The 14,687-nt window shown below is 38.3% G+C and overlaps 1 protein-coding gene and 1 pseudogene across 1 annotated transcript in view; one reads left to right on the top strand and one right to left on the bottom strand.

Moving 5' to 3' along the window:
* Positions 1 to 14,687, top strand: part of Syn2 (synapsin II) — a 153,460-nt gene that overhangs the window by 14,526 nt on the left and 124,247 nt on the right. The gene's annotated exons all lie outside the window — the stretch shown is intronic.
* Positions 8,222 to 14,687, bottom strand: part of LOC146895241 (interferon-induced transmembrane protein 2 pseudogene) — a 64,237-nt pseudogene continuing 57,771 nt past the window's right edge.

The following is a 14,687-nucleotide window of genomic DNA, read 5'->3' as shown; positions in this document are numbered from 1 at the left end:
TTAGTTTAGGTTTGTTTATAGCTAGTTTGTTAAAACTTAACTCATTTCTATTAATCTATGTGCTGCCCCAAGGCTCACTTACCTTATCTGTGTACTGTTTATCCTGCTTTCCCGCTTCCTCCATGTCTGTCTATCTTGTCCCCAGTTGCTTAGCCTCCAGCTGGTTGGCTGGCTTCCCTTTTCTCTCTGCCCACCAACCACACCTCTCTCTCATCTGCCTAGTTATTGGCCATTCAGCTTTTTATTAAATCAATCAGGTGCCTTAGACAGGCAAGTTAAAACAGTAACACATCTTAACATAGTTATACAAATGCAGCGTAAGTAAAAGTCATACATCTTCACATAGTTAAACAAATGCAACATAAATAAAAGCAACCAATCTTTACAAAGTTAAATAAATGAAGCATAAAAGCCAACATAACTTTACATAGTTAAACAATTATTATGCAACACAAACAAATGCAACACATCTTTACATATTAAACAAACATTCTATTCCACGAAGTTTCCTCATTTTGTCTAAATAAAAAGGAAAGGTTTTAACTTTAACCTAGTAAAACTAATACAATTAGAATAATTATCAAGTAAGAATTACATTTACAATCTCCAGTCCATTTGTATTTGGCAAATTCCAAAAAAAAAAAAATACCATTACTTATCCTACCTTGGTGAGTCTAAAGTTTTGTACCCAATTTACCTTCTATCATAATTAATGAAAACTATAACTGTCTAATCTTCAACTCCATCAAAGATCCCAGGATGATATAATATTAGCTAAGTACATAGGAAGTGCAGTGCAAGTCACTTCCAAACTATAGAAATGACAGAGACATCTGGATGCCTGGGCAGCCACCCAAGGTTCCTCTTCAACATTGGAACATCCATCTTTTGATAATAGGCATAGAATATCTGGCAGGATTTTCTATGAAGCAGGATTTTTGATGGGCTGTCCCACCTTATCTTGGTAAAGTTTGACAGTCATTTTCCTTTGTGTCCTGCATGTCCAGTTTGGATGGTATAATGTCAGCAGTTGAGGCAAGGACAGTTTCTTCACCAAATTTCCAGCTTTACCCCAATGAAAGCAAACTTTCTATGGAGGTTCTTTGATCTCCTTTATTCTTTTATGAAGTAGATTGGTACTGTCAGGGGCAGACATGTCTCACTGTCATGAAAAGCCTTACGTTGTTAAATATTTTAAATGCCATATTCTGTAGATCCCTGAAGCACTTGAAGATCACTTATCTATCTAAAATATATCTGTTTAACCTTGAAAACATTCCTAATAAGATTACAATTATGGCTATTATATATTACTAACTACCAACCTGTATTTCTTAATTATATATCTCATTTTTAAATGAGTTGCACAATACCCCAAAAGTGTTGAAATATACATACAGTATATCAAAAATAACTTTAAATTTGTATCAATATACCAAAATCCATACCAATGTAAAATATTTGAGGTTAATAGTTACCTTTTAATGTATATTCCCCTTAAATGATGACAAACATCCATAACCTACCAAATGACCAAAAAGTCACCTACCCCAACCTCTTGGGAATGTGGGCATAGTGTTCTCTAGACTGGTTTCTGTTGTCTAGAAGTGGCAGCATTTTTAGGGGACCTGAAAAAATTGAAATAATGATCAAGTCCTGAGAAACTAGTTGTAATATTTGTTGCTATACATTGCCTGTCTTTTATTTTTTCTTTAGGTTTATTTCTTTATGTCTGTAGTTGAGATTTTCAAGGGATCTCCCCTGATCAAATATGATCTCTGTTAACCTTGAAGGAATCCACAGCCAAAGTATAACCAAATCCAAAGCACAACCTCTTCCTCAATGTAATACATTTTCTGTCTTCCATTTTAAAGTTATGATCCCTAAAGTATCTAGGCTGGTTTAATTCAGAAGTTCCTTTTACAATCCTGTGTCTCTCAGCAGCTGTCATTCACTAGTCAGCATTCAAAAAACTCAAAGTCAACAAAGCATCATGCAAATCCAGACTCCCTGTGTATTTCCCAGCATTACTTGACTTATTCTTTTTATATTACTCTACTCTTTTTTTAAAGTCTTTACTTAATTATTTTTAAATGATTTATTTTTTTCCCATGATTTTTATGCCCATTTCCTTTTCTTTTCTAATCACGTATGCACATTTTTAAACACACTGTAACCTGTTTAGAGGTTTTTCTTAGTCTAGACTTGCTTTACTATGCACCTGTAGATTTCTCTGCCTGCCTGAGCCAAACCTTAAACTAACTGTGCAGCTTTGTGCTGGTGGCTGACTTTGCCCTGCTCAGGTCCATGAGAACAGAGCTTTATGCCTCTCAGACCTGGCCAAGAGCCGTGTTTAATCAGAAGCTTTATTTAACTGCCCCAACTTTAGGAAGTTGGTGCCCACACTGTGGCAGGCATTTTTACTTAGCTGTGTGCCAGCTGCTCAAGTGTTCTCCTGCACATCTGTGCATCTTAAAGGAGCCATATCTATTTTTTTCTTGTTTTGTTGCTTTTTGCTTTTCTGCTTTTTCAGACCCTATTTGGAAATTTAGTCTCATGTTGGGTGCCAAATGTAGCAGACTTTCTTGAATCCCCAGCCCCCAAATCATGACACGAAGACTTATTATTAATTATGAATGTTGACCTTAGCTTAGGCTTATTTCTAGATAGCCTTTTAAAAAAATGTAAATTAACTTATTTCTATTAATTTATGTATTGCCCCAAGGCTTGTACTTCATCTACATACTGTTCATCCTGCTTTCCTGCTTCCTCCATATCTGTCTTGCCCCTGACTATGTGGCCTCCAGATGATTGTCTTGCTCCCCTGCCCACCAGCCTCACCTATCCCTCCTCTGCCTAGCTATTGGCCATTTAACTTTTTATTAAACCAATCAGGTAGGCAAGGTAAAACAGCAACACATCTTTAATAGTTAAACAAATGCAGCACAAGCAAATGCAACACATCTTTACCCAGTCAAACAGTCATTCTACAACACAAATGAATGCGACAATCTTTACATAGTTAAGCAATTATTCTATAGCACAAACAAATGCAGCATATCTTTACATAGTTAAACAAATAATCTATTCTGCAACATGCTGTGTTATCTGGCTGACCCAAGTCTGTGCGTATCTTTATCTCTAGATACAACATAATGATCTGTTTGTTTGCCTCCACTTATAGATTGAGTTCTTTTTTTTCCATTCAAAAATTTACACTTCCTCCCCTCCTCCCATTCCCCTTCCACTCCCCCACTCACTCTCTCCCCTCCCCCTCTCTCTTTAAGAGAGGGTAGGATATCCTGCCCTGTGGGAAGTCCAAGGCCCTCCCCACTCCATCCAGGCCTAGGAAGGTGTGCATCCAAATGGACTAGGGTCCCAAAAAGCCAGCACATGTAGTAGAAACAGGTCCCAGTGCTATTATTGATGGCTTCTCGGTCCGCCCCCATTAGCAGCCACATTCAGAGACTCTGGTTTGATCACATGCTCATTCAGTCCCCATCCAGCTGGATTTGGTGAGCTCCCATTAGATCAGGCACGCTGTCTCAGTGGGTGGACCAACCCCTCACAGTCCTGATTCCTTGCTCATTTTCTCCCTCTTTCTGCTCTTCAACTGGACCTTGGGAGCTCAGTCCGTTGCTCTGTTGAGGGTCTCTGTCTTTATCTCCATCCATTGCCAGACAAAGATTCTATGGTGATATTCGAGATAATCTTCAGTGTGATAGTGAGGCAAGGCTAGTTCAGACACCCTCTCCTCTGCTGCCCAAGGACCTAGCTGGGGACATCCCCGTGAACACCTGGGATCCCCTCTAGAGCCAAGTCTCTTGCCAACCCTAAAATGTAGATATCTTCTTCCCTGCAGTTATATCCGCCATTCCTCCATCTCCACCCTCCCACTCCCCCAAGCTCTCCTCAGTCTTTCCCTTCTCCCTTCCCTTCTCACTCCCCCTGTCCCCTTTCTCCATCCCCACCTCAACCCCTACTCCCAACCCCATGCTCCCAACTTTTGCCCGGCGATCTTTTTTGCTTCCAATTTCCAGGAGGATCTATACATGTTTTTTTTGGGTTCACCTTGTTATTTGGCTTCTCTAGGCTTGTGAACTATAGGCTCAATGTCCTTTGTTTGTGGCTAGAGTCCACTAATGAGTGAGTACATACCATACTCATCTTTTTGGGTCTGGGTTATCTCATTCAGGATAGTGTTTTCTATTTCCATCCATTTGCATGCAAAATTTAAGATGTCATTGTTTTTTTTTACCGCTGAGTAAAACTCTAATGTGTATATATTCCACACTTTCTTTATCCATTCTTCCATTGAGGGGCATCTAGGTTGTTTCCAGGTTCTGGCTATTACAAATAATGCTGCTATGAACATAGTTGAACAAATGCTTTTGTAGTATGATTGGGCATCTCTTGGGTATATTCTCAAGAGTAGTGTATTGCTGGATCCTGAGGTAGGTTGATTCCCAATTTCCTGAGAAACTGCCACACTGATTTTCAAAGTGGCTGCACAAGTTTGCATTCCCACCAGCAATGGATGAGTGTTCCCGTTATTCCACATCCTCTCCAGCATAGGCTATCATTGGTGTTTTTGATTTTAGCCATTCTGACAGGTGTAAGATGGTATCTCAGAGTTGTTTTGATTTGCATTTCCCTGATCACTAAAGATAGATTGAGTTCTTTTGAGCATAGGCTTAGCATTTTATTAGTTTTTTTAACCTTACCATACAACATAATGACTGCACATAGTTTCAAGTAAATAAATTATTACCATATTGAGTTAAGCAGAAAAATATTGAGAGATTGGGAAAAGGGATAGAAGGGAACGTCATCAGTAGACAATTATTCCAGGGTTAGACATTGTCTTAGTCAGTGTTCTAGTGCTATGAAGAGATACCATGACCACGCCAACTGTTATAAAGGAAATAATTTAATTGGGGCTTGCTTACAGTTTCAGAGGTTTAGTCCACTGTCATCATGACAGGGAGCACTATGGCCTTCAGGCAAATGTTGTTTGGAGAAGTAGCTAAGAGTTCTACATCCAAATTTGCAGACAGCAGGAAGAGAGAGACTCTCGGGTTTGGAATGGACTTTTTGAAACCTCAGAACCTATCCCCGGTAACATACTTCCTCCCACAAAGCCACACCTAATTCTTTGGAATAGTGCTACTCCCCGTTGAATAGTACCACTTAAATCTATGAACCCATGGGGGCCATTCTTATTCAAACCACCGGAGACATATATGTTATTATATTGAAAGTCAACCATTTTTTCTCTTCAAATATAAGCTTTAGATTGCTTGTATGAAAGATGAATGAATTACTAGTTTTCAAACTCCAGAAATGAACCTTCTTTAGAAGTTTAACTCTGACTGTGAAAACTATGGCATCCCGCACCAGAAGAACACATTATTTGGTCCACAGAAGTTCTAATTGAGCGAAAGCAAATGGAATAAAAAATAGGATTAATTTTCTCTAACTCATTTAACTGTTGTCACTTGGCTTTCAAGGGGCCGATTTTTTTTTTTTTAAGAATCTTTCCTTTTTGCTTCATCCAGAAACCTTTCCCTGAGTTTAAAACTCCAGTCTTGAGTCAACTAAGCTGCTTATTTTTTTTCAGAGAAGTAGTTCCAATGTATTATTACTTTGCCAATATTCTCACCAAAGCCTTGTGTGCCTTCTCCAGATAGCTCTTATGAGCTTCCTGCTTACTGGGAGTGGAAATGTGTAGCAGGTTTTTAAGTCAGCCGCCAGCTTGCAAACAATGTCACAGGAACTACTATTATTAATTAGGAAAGCCTGGCCTTAAGCTTAGGCTTGTCTCTCTAGCTCTTATTACTGAAATTAACCCATTTATATTAGTTTACATTCTGCCATGTGGTGTTACCTCTTTCCATCTGTTTGCTCTCCATATCTGACTGGCAACTCTGCCTTTCTTCTTCCCAAAGTTCTCTCTCTGCCCAGAAGTCCCGCCTATACCACCTGCCCAGTTAGTGACCATTCAGCTTTTTATTACACCAATCACAGCAATGCATATTCACACAGTGTAGAGATATCCCACAACAGAAATGGTTCAATTTGCTGATCTATGAGGATTCCTCAGAACTACCAAAACGATATGTTTATTTTGCTCAAAAGAAACAATTTAGTTATAAACTTTATACAAATAGAATAGCATTTTAGATTACCAAAATACCATTGTATTTAACAAATAATAATAATAATAATAATAATGATAATAATGATAATAATAATAAGAAGACACAGCAAGTCTTTGTGATCTGATCTGACTTTGCTTGTTTCTTCAGTCTGTCTTTTCTTTTATTACCTACCTGTTTGATGTAGCCATGTTAGACTATTTAAGTTAACCAAATGTGCTGTGGCCCTGTGTCATCATTTGTGCTAATTTATACTACCCCTGCCCAGCTAGAAAGGCTTTTCTTCTCTTGTGCCATTGCCTAAGTAGTTCTGAATAAGTGGAACTCAATTATGTCTGTCAATGGTTGCTTTATATTCTTTGACCTGCCACCAGCTGTTTTATTCTCTCGATATATATGCTTGACTTCCAAAATAAAAAGGACACAAAGTAGCAAATATGTAGGATGAGCAAGTCAAGAAAATATACTGCAAGACAGAGGACCCTGGTTACTAGTGTGTTTTATTTAAGATTTGTTGATAAACTAATAATATATCTGCTTTTGGTAGCTAAGAAAATTAGTAACTAAGATGATAAATATATTCATTTATTGTTTTACTATAATTATTTTACTGTATATCACAGTGCATACTGTATATCACACGGTGTATCACATAACACGCTGTATATCTTAAATATACATAATAAAACTTATTTTTGAAGTATATGTAATAATAAAAATTCAATTATTGATTTCTCTAGATACAGGACTGTAGCTAATCCTCCCTTAAATGTTTTTCAATTTATGTTAAACATTCAATATTGAGGGCCCAATATTATGATTTCTTTTATCATTTTATTAAAAAAATTAAAACTTGAGAGTAAATATTAGTGAATAAACCTGAGAGATGCACAGAGCGATGCAGAGGATCAAAAGGACTGTGCTGCCCCTCAGCCCCTCTGTCCCTCCTCCATGTGCCCATCTCTTCCCTCTGAGTTGGGAGCTCTGCGGTCCACTCTGGCCAGCTGAATGTGGACTTCACCCTCCGAACCGAGGTTGGACTCCATTGGTGATGGAGTAACCAACACAAGCCAATCTCCCCAACAAAACAGTGTGCTTGTTTATCTTTTACAGTAGCTAACTCGCCATACTATAATGTCTTATTTAACAGTAATGCTCTCTCCCCACCCCCGAGATAGGGTTTCGCTGTGTAACCCTGGCTGTCTTGGAACTTACTCTGTAGACCAGGCTGGCCTCAAACTCAGAGATCTGTGCCTCTGCCTCCCGAGTGCTGGGAATAAAGGCATGTGCCACCCCCCGCCTTTCCCGGCTTATTTAACTCTAATGTTTTAACACTTCTAGCACATAACATTTTCTAAGAAGATTATATCTGTATCTATGTCTGTCTGTCTATCTATCTATCTATCTATCTATCTATCTATCTATCTATCTATCTATCTATCTATCTATTTATGTATCTATCTATCTATCCATCCATCTATCCACATAAATATATGTGTGTGTGTGTGGGAAGATGCCTGGCCTGGTGGTGCAGGCCTGTCATCTCAGCTAGTAGGAGGCTGAGGGAGGGAACTGCAGTTTCAAGCCTTGCCCAGGTTACAGAGTTGGTGTAATGAGATACTCATATAGTAAAATGGTTATGCTAGAGGAGCACATTAATCATCATCTCACACAGTTGGCCATTTCCCCCAACATAGTAAGAACAGTTTAATCCCCTCACTTAACAAAAATCTTGAATAGAATGCTCTAGTAAACTGTAGCCTTCATGTTGTAATAGTGTATCTTAGGGGGCTTGTGTATCCTACATATATGCTTTTAAGGGTCAAATACCATATTTACCTGTTTTCCTTATCTCCCCACCTTCAGCAGTTCTGGGATTCCCTTCAAGGAAATGACTAACATCAAAAAACAGAAATAAATAAATATTAACCCAGCTGTCACCATGTGAACTTTACTGAATCTACTGTAGACATGTGTGAGGATAATATTTTCATATGTGTGGAGTAAAAGGTTGGACCTCAGATGGGGGGGGGCAGCTGTGAACAGTGGAGCACATGGTAAGACTACAATTTAAAATATGGTGTCCTTTGTGAAATGACTTCAAAGATTGCCAGAGGTGGTAGAGACAGTAATGATTCAGATAATGATCATAAGGATGCTAAAATAATCAGGGAACTGATCAAGTTCTTTGTGGTGGAGACGTAGGCCTGGGTCCAATCATATTCCTCACTATCTTCCTGTCAGTAGACTGACTTCACAGAGTAGGCATTCACAATGAAACCCAGGCAGAAGGAGTTCATGAGGAGTGTGTCGAGCACAGACCAGACCACATACATCGGGCACAGTGAACTCTTTGGGCACATTGATCAAGCTGGTTCTGACAACAGCTGAGCCATGAAGGTCCCCAAGCTCAGACACTGTGTCTTCCTATTTTTACTCATAGCTTGAGGGGAATCCAGTGTTGCTGGTCAAGAAGGCTTAGCATCTGGTTCGTGGTACTGACTCTAGAACAGTCCTTTTCTCTGGAGGATGTCTGCTGCTACCTTCAGCTAAATGACTGTTACTTTTAGTTAAGTGTAGGTAGAACAAAGAATGCTTTTAATAATTAGCTGTAAGATTAACCAATGATTCAATTAAAAACTTATGAAGTTATCAATGATGAGCAAAATCACCTCTTTAGGTTCTTATAAATATGAAAAACAAGCATCAGCTGCACCAATAAAGATGACTAATCATTGATTAGTGAATTATTTATTTTTGCAGTACTATGGATTGAACCTAGAAGCTCAGGTAGGTGCTTGAATTTTAATCTTCAGCTCTTTCTTTCTGTTTGAGATAGGGTTTCTCTAAGTAGCTCTGGGCTGAGGTTGAGCTCACTCTGTAGTCAATGAAGACCCTGAATTTGCTATCCTGCCCCCAGCTTTCCATGTATCTACAATTACAGGTCTGTGCTACCATACCTGGATATATTTATAAACATTTTTATAAGCTGTAAAGTGCTATAAAAAGCATTAATTGTTATTGCTTGATATTGACACCCTATATGTGAGTCTGTTGATATGCTTGTTCTAAGTCACCTCTGGTGAAGTGAAATATTCTCCTGCTTGCTTGCACCTCCCAGAGAATGACTTCATGCTCTCTGCTTCTCTGGGACCCAGAGATGACTTTGTTTACTTGAACCTTTCTCACTATAGGTCTTGTCTTTGCTTCTTCTGAAAGAAAGAACGGTGTGGGACCATTCTCCCATTCCAGATCTTCTAGCAGCTACTGAAATTCATTTAGGATATAAACCTCTTTTTTTTCTTCTCTCTTTAAGGGACTAACTGTTTTCTTCAATAACTCCAGCTTTATTTAACCCTGTATAAAGAGACTTGGGCTTTTTTGGAGGAAATAGAGATCCCTTTCTCTATCATGGACTTGAGTCTTTGAAGGACCCCAATATTAAAATGATAATGTATCCTCAATCTGTTTTTGTTTCACACATTTTTAGGTCCCAGTGATGTAGAATGAGCCCCTTTTCATTCAGATTTTGTGATGTGACTTTAGAGATACCCATCACTATACTATGGGTTTTAGTCCTGTACCCTCACGATGAATAACTGTTGTTGAGAATTTTATTTCTAATATGCTGTATTCTCTGTCATTTTAACTGTTAGAGAAAAAAAGGGGTTCTAATAAAAGAGAACGAAGAAACAGCTATTAAGTCAAGTGTGTTAGCTGTTAGAAAGATAAAATTAGCGAAATATTTGGTAGAAACATGTATTTGTGTACATGCGTGTGTGTGTGTGTGTGTGTGTGTGTGTGTGTGTGTGTGCATGAATGCTTTCACTTCAGAGAATGTAGTACAGAGGAAACAGTGTTCAAACATTTATACCTCGGTGCTGCCAAGTATTTGTGTCACCACCATAGGCAATTTTTGGGGCCTCCATGTCTATTTAAAAAATTAAAACTGTGAACTCTTCCGTCTTCTAAGGCCCTTGTAATTTTTTCTAGAAATTGAGTAATTTCTAAAATTTGAGTTCCTTGGCAATATAAAGAGTTGTTCAGAGAAGAAGAGGACTGAGGACTGAAGGTCAGAAGATGTTTCACAGAAGGGACAGATGTGATCGGAAATTTGAGGGATGAGTGGAATTTAGATTGATGAGAAGTATTGCAGTTAAAAGAGGAGCAAGGACACAGCAAAAGCTTGATAATGGTGTGTCTGCTGTGAGAGATTTAGGAGAGTTGCCATGAAGGTCCTGTGCGGAGAATGCAAGGGATGTGCATGACAACAGTCATCATGTGTCAGCTGTGTGCAGTGTTTCAGGCAGAAACTGCCTTATGTAGAAGCATTATTATGTTTGAGATAGATTATGGTTATTAACCTAATTTTACAAATGGAGAAACTGAAGCTCATAGGTGTAGAACTGTGAGTCTGGCTCCTCTGCCGTGCTCCTAGCCGTCACACACCAGTCACTAGATAACACTGCTCCTCATTTCTCCTCATGTAGACGTTTCCATGTCTGTGATGCAGAAACATGACTGAGGTGGGGCAATTTCCATTTCTTTTCTTTATTTTATTATTATTATTATTTTTTATGGTTCTGGGCCTTGCAAATGTTAGGTGTCTCTACCAGCTGCCCCGATATTGGATGATATTTTGTTCCTTTTCTTTATTATTCATCTTTTTAAAGATGAGATAGAATCTATCCCAGAGAGTTCTTAGGAGAATCAGTTAAAATAAACTTTGAAAATGCCTGCCTTCATTACTGATACATGAAAGATTTCAATAACTATTCCACCATGACAGGCAGATTTTTATATCACTGTTAAGATAATAGCTCACTGCAGCAGTGTGTATGGGAGTCTTCAACTCAAGTCACATTGTTTGTAGACAGGCTTGTATGACATCAAAAACAGTTTTCAAAACTGGAACAAACCCAGGTGAATAATTTATTCATCCTTCGGATCCTTCATCTTTATAAATAGGAGAATCATTTTGGTTGATATAGTTTATTGCATATAGTTTGGAAAATACCCACTATGGGTGTTTTAAAACTGTCCAAGGAAGATGCTTTTAAATTGGCTAATTTTTAGAATCTTTATACTTATGTTTGAATGCTGTCACATCCATTTGTTTAATCCTTTAATTTTCTCTAAGGAGGTTACGATCATTACCTGATGCTGGGACATTATGGCATCAGGACTAAAATCTAGGTCTTTGTTGTTTGTTTATTTTTTGTTTTTAATTTAATTTTTTTAAAAAGAAAACAAACTATGTTTTTTCATTTTACATACCAATACTAGTTCCCACTCCCTCCCCTCCTCCCATTCCCTCTACCTCTTCTGCCCCCGCCATTGTCTCCTCAGAGAGGGTAAGGCACATTGCTTTGGGAAAGGTCTAAGGCCCTCCCTACTATATCTAGGCTGAGCAAGGTATCCATCCAAAGAGAGAAGGTTCCTCAAAAGCCAGTTAAGCAGTAGGGATAAATCCTGGATATATATCAGGATTTACACACACACACACACACACATATATATACATATATACACATATATCAGGATTCACACATATATAATATACATACACACATACATACATATATATGTACACACATATACATATATAGCAGGATTTACATATATATAATATACACATACACATACATACATATATATGTACACATACATATACATACATACATACATACATATATATTTATATCACTGATAAATATATCAGTGGCCCTTCAGCCTGCTGCAGCCATACGACTGTTACCCACATTAAGAGGGACTATTTTGTTAGGTCTTTGATTTTGTTTCTTTGTATATTTCTACAGGTTTCCTAGACTGAGTCCCAGATCTAGGGGATTGGCTACTCTGGTTGGAAATATATGTTATCTAGGCAAAAATTCAACCCTTCAAGCCTCTTCATGGACTTCTTTGTCTCCCAAATCGTTTAGTTGAATTGTTTGGTGTTAACTGAGAATTTTCTTGTTGAATTGCTATATTCTGATATAGAAAATTAGTAAGGAGCTGTTTTATTTTCTTCTTTTGGAAGGTGACGATTGCAAAGTTCAAAGCAGTTTAATTCAGGTAATTACAAGGCTCCTACTCTAAACATCCATTTCCTTGTACTTAAACTTCCAGCTATGCTACCCGAAGTACTTTCTTCGTAGGCTGTCTCAGAGACCTTTGTATGCTACAGAACACTTAGCAGATTTCAGTATATTATATGGGTGGAGACTGTAGCAACTGGGGATGTAGAGTAAGAATTCAGAAAAGTAGTTTTCCCACAATATTAGGGCTACTGATTCTAGCTAGTGCTGGAGGAAATAGTGAGTTTTGTTTTCTTGTTTTTGTTTTCTTGGTCATGCCTCCTTTCCCCAATGTCCCTCTCATTCTTTGTCCATGGGAATATGCCATAAGACCTGGATCCTAGTCCCAAGATGAATATATTTTCTGAGACAAAATTGATACATGAAGTCTTACTTTCCAGTCTAAGGAATAGTGTGGAATATTTTTTTTCTCTCCAGATATTTTCTCCCACATTAAATGTGTAAAACAAGACACACAGATCTAAGAATGTGAGCCATACATCTGCACCCTCCATTGCTTAGATCTGGGCAAATCCATGTCTATAACCTTACTTATCCCTCAGCACTGTGAATAAAAAGCAGTGTATCTCTAGGACAATAAAACTGATTATCAGTAACACAGAAAATATAAACATCAAGTATTTTCCTGTTGTCACCAAAAAGAGTAGAAGTAGGTCCTTTGTAGGAATGAGAGAATGACTAAGAACAAGTAAATTTTTGTGAGATTTCTTGAAATGCATTATATAGGGATAATTCATAAATGAACCTTCTAATATTTAGACTTACTAATATTAAAAATTCTTTGTAGAAAATATTTCATAAGGGTGATTGCATTCTATGACTTTGGATTTGGGTTTTAACTGTAAAGAAAGGAATTTACTTTGCTTATTACACAGTATCTCCAGGTCTCATTTTCTGTGGTGTTAAGAACTTTAACACTATAGGTTACGCCAATCCATATGCAGAGTTCAGTTTGTTAGGAGAGGCAGAAATTTTAGATTTACTAAATACAGGGTATATATTAGTGAATACACAGACACATTACTAATTATTGTAACAACAGTTTTGCTATTCTAGGATATCATCTATCTTACATGCCTCATTATTTTATATATATACACTAAGCCTCAGATGTTGAAGCATATGGAAACAGGCACAGCTCATAATCAGTCAGACATATTAATGGCCTTACACTAGCATCATAAAGTGTCTGTCAATGTTAGGCATAGTCTGTTCACTTACCCCTTGTAATATGGACTGTGAAAAGCATCTGATTTTTCAGTCACTGGTGAATTTGGTGCCGGTTCCTCAAACCTTGATTTAGCAAATTGTCTGCTAGTCATTGTAGTTTTTGGTAGTTTGAATGCTAGAGTTTCGTGATGACTTTTTTCAAAGTTAAGGACATTTACAGTGTAAGTAGGGATGACTTTCCTGGGTATATGCAAAGATTTGAAAAGGTTGCATGGATTTATGGAGGCAAAGATACAGGTAGAGCCAAGTGACTGTGGTGCACGCCTTTAATCCTAGTACTTGGGAGGCAGAGACAGGCAGATCTCTGTGAGTTAGAGGCCAGCCTGGTCTACAAGAGCTAGTTCCAGGACAGTCACCAAAGCTACAGAGAAACCCTGTCTTGAAAAACAAAAATAATAACAACTAAAAGATAAAGGTAGAGTGTCCCCAGTGTGTGACAGTAGGAACATGGCTCACTGCTCGGTGTCATTAGGGGATGTTTAAGAATTTGGGTTCTCACTTCACAGGAACCTGGAGGACTTTGTCCTTAGCTATCAGTTACTCTGCTATTCTTCAGGTAAAGTGAAGATCACATTACTACTGAAGGCATCTTGTAGCCAGCACACTTTCTCAATACAACTGAGATTATCATGTTTACAACAGCTGAGTCAACCTCCTTAGTGTTGTTAGGCAACCCAGGCTCATAGGTGAAGCCAGTCACTCTGGCTTCAAAATGGGTGAGTTTGTAGCACTGCTGTGTGAGGATAAAAATTTAAGTCATCATCTTGGAGCTCATTTGCATAGACTGCTGAGCTCTAGAGAGGGGTCTTGAAGCTAGGATCTATGATCAGATTCCCAGGGAACAAAAGACAGCTTGTAGTTTTTTGCCCCCGATCTTCCCATGTTTGACTGCAGAACCTCTGTCCAGGGCAGACATGCCCCCACTGGTGTATAACCCAAAATCTTAAACACTGAGAATGACCAGGAGGGAAAGATTCTGGAAATGGGTATCTTCCTGTGAGGGAAGTCTAAGCTTCAAGGTCAAACTCATTTTCACTGAACCCCAACTTTAGGTTTACCAGCATTGTTTCACATTTTTGTCCACCCCTCACTCAAACATGTTCTCCAGCTCACCCGGAAAGATCTTCAGTGCACCATGAGGCTTAGGGTTACTGCCACTGGAGCCAGCAACTGAAGAATCAACTCTGGAGGATTTTTAGGT

Source organism: Myodes glareolus, chromosome 3, assembly GCF_982192425.1.
Source record: "Myodes glareolus chromosome 3, mMyoGla1.1, whole genome shotgun sequence".
Classification (NCBI taxonomy): domain Eukaryota; kingdom Metazoa; phylum Chordata; class Mammalia; order Rodentia; family Cricetidae; genus Myodes; species Myodes glareolus.
Note: the sequence above shows the minus strand (reverse complement) of the source record. Positions and strands in the feature narration are given on the sequence as shown.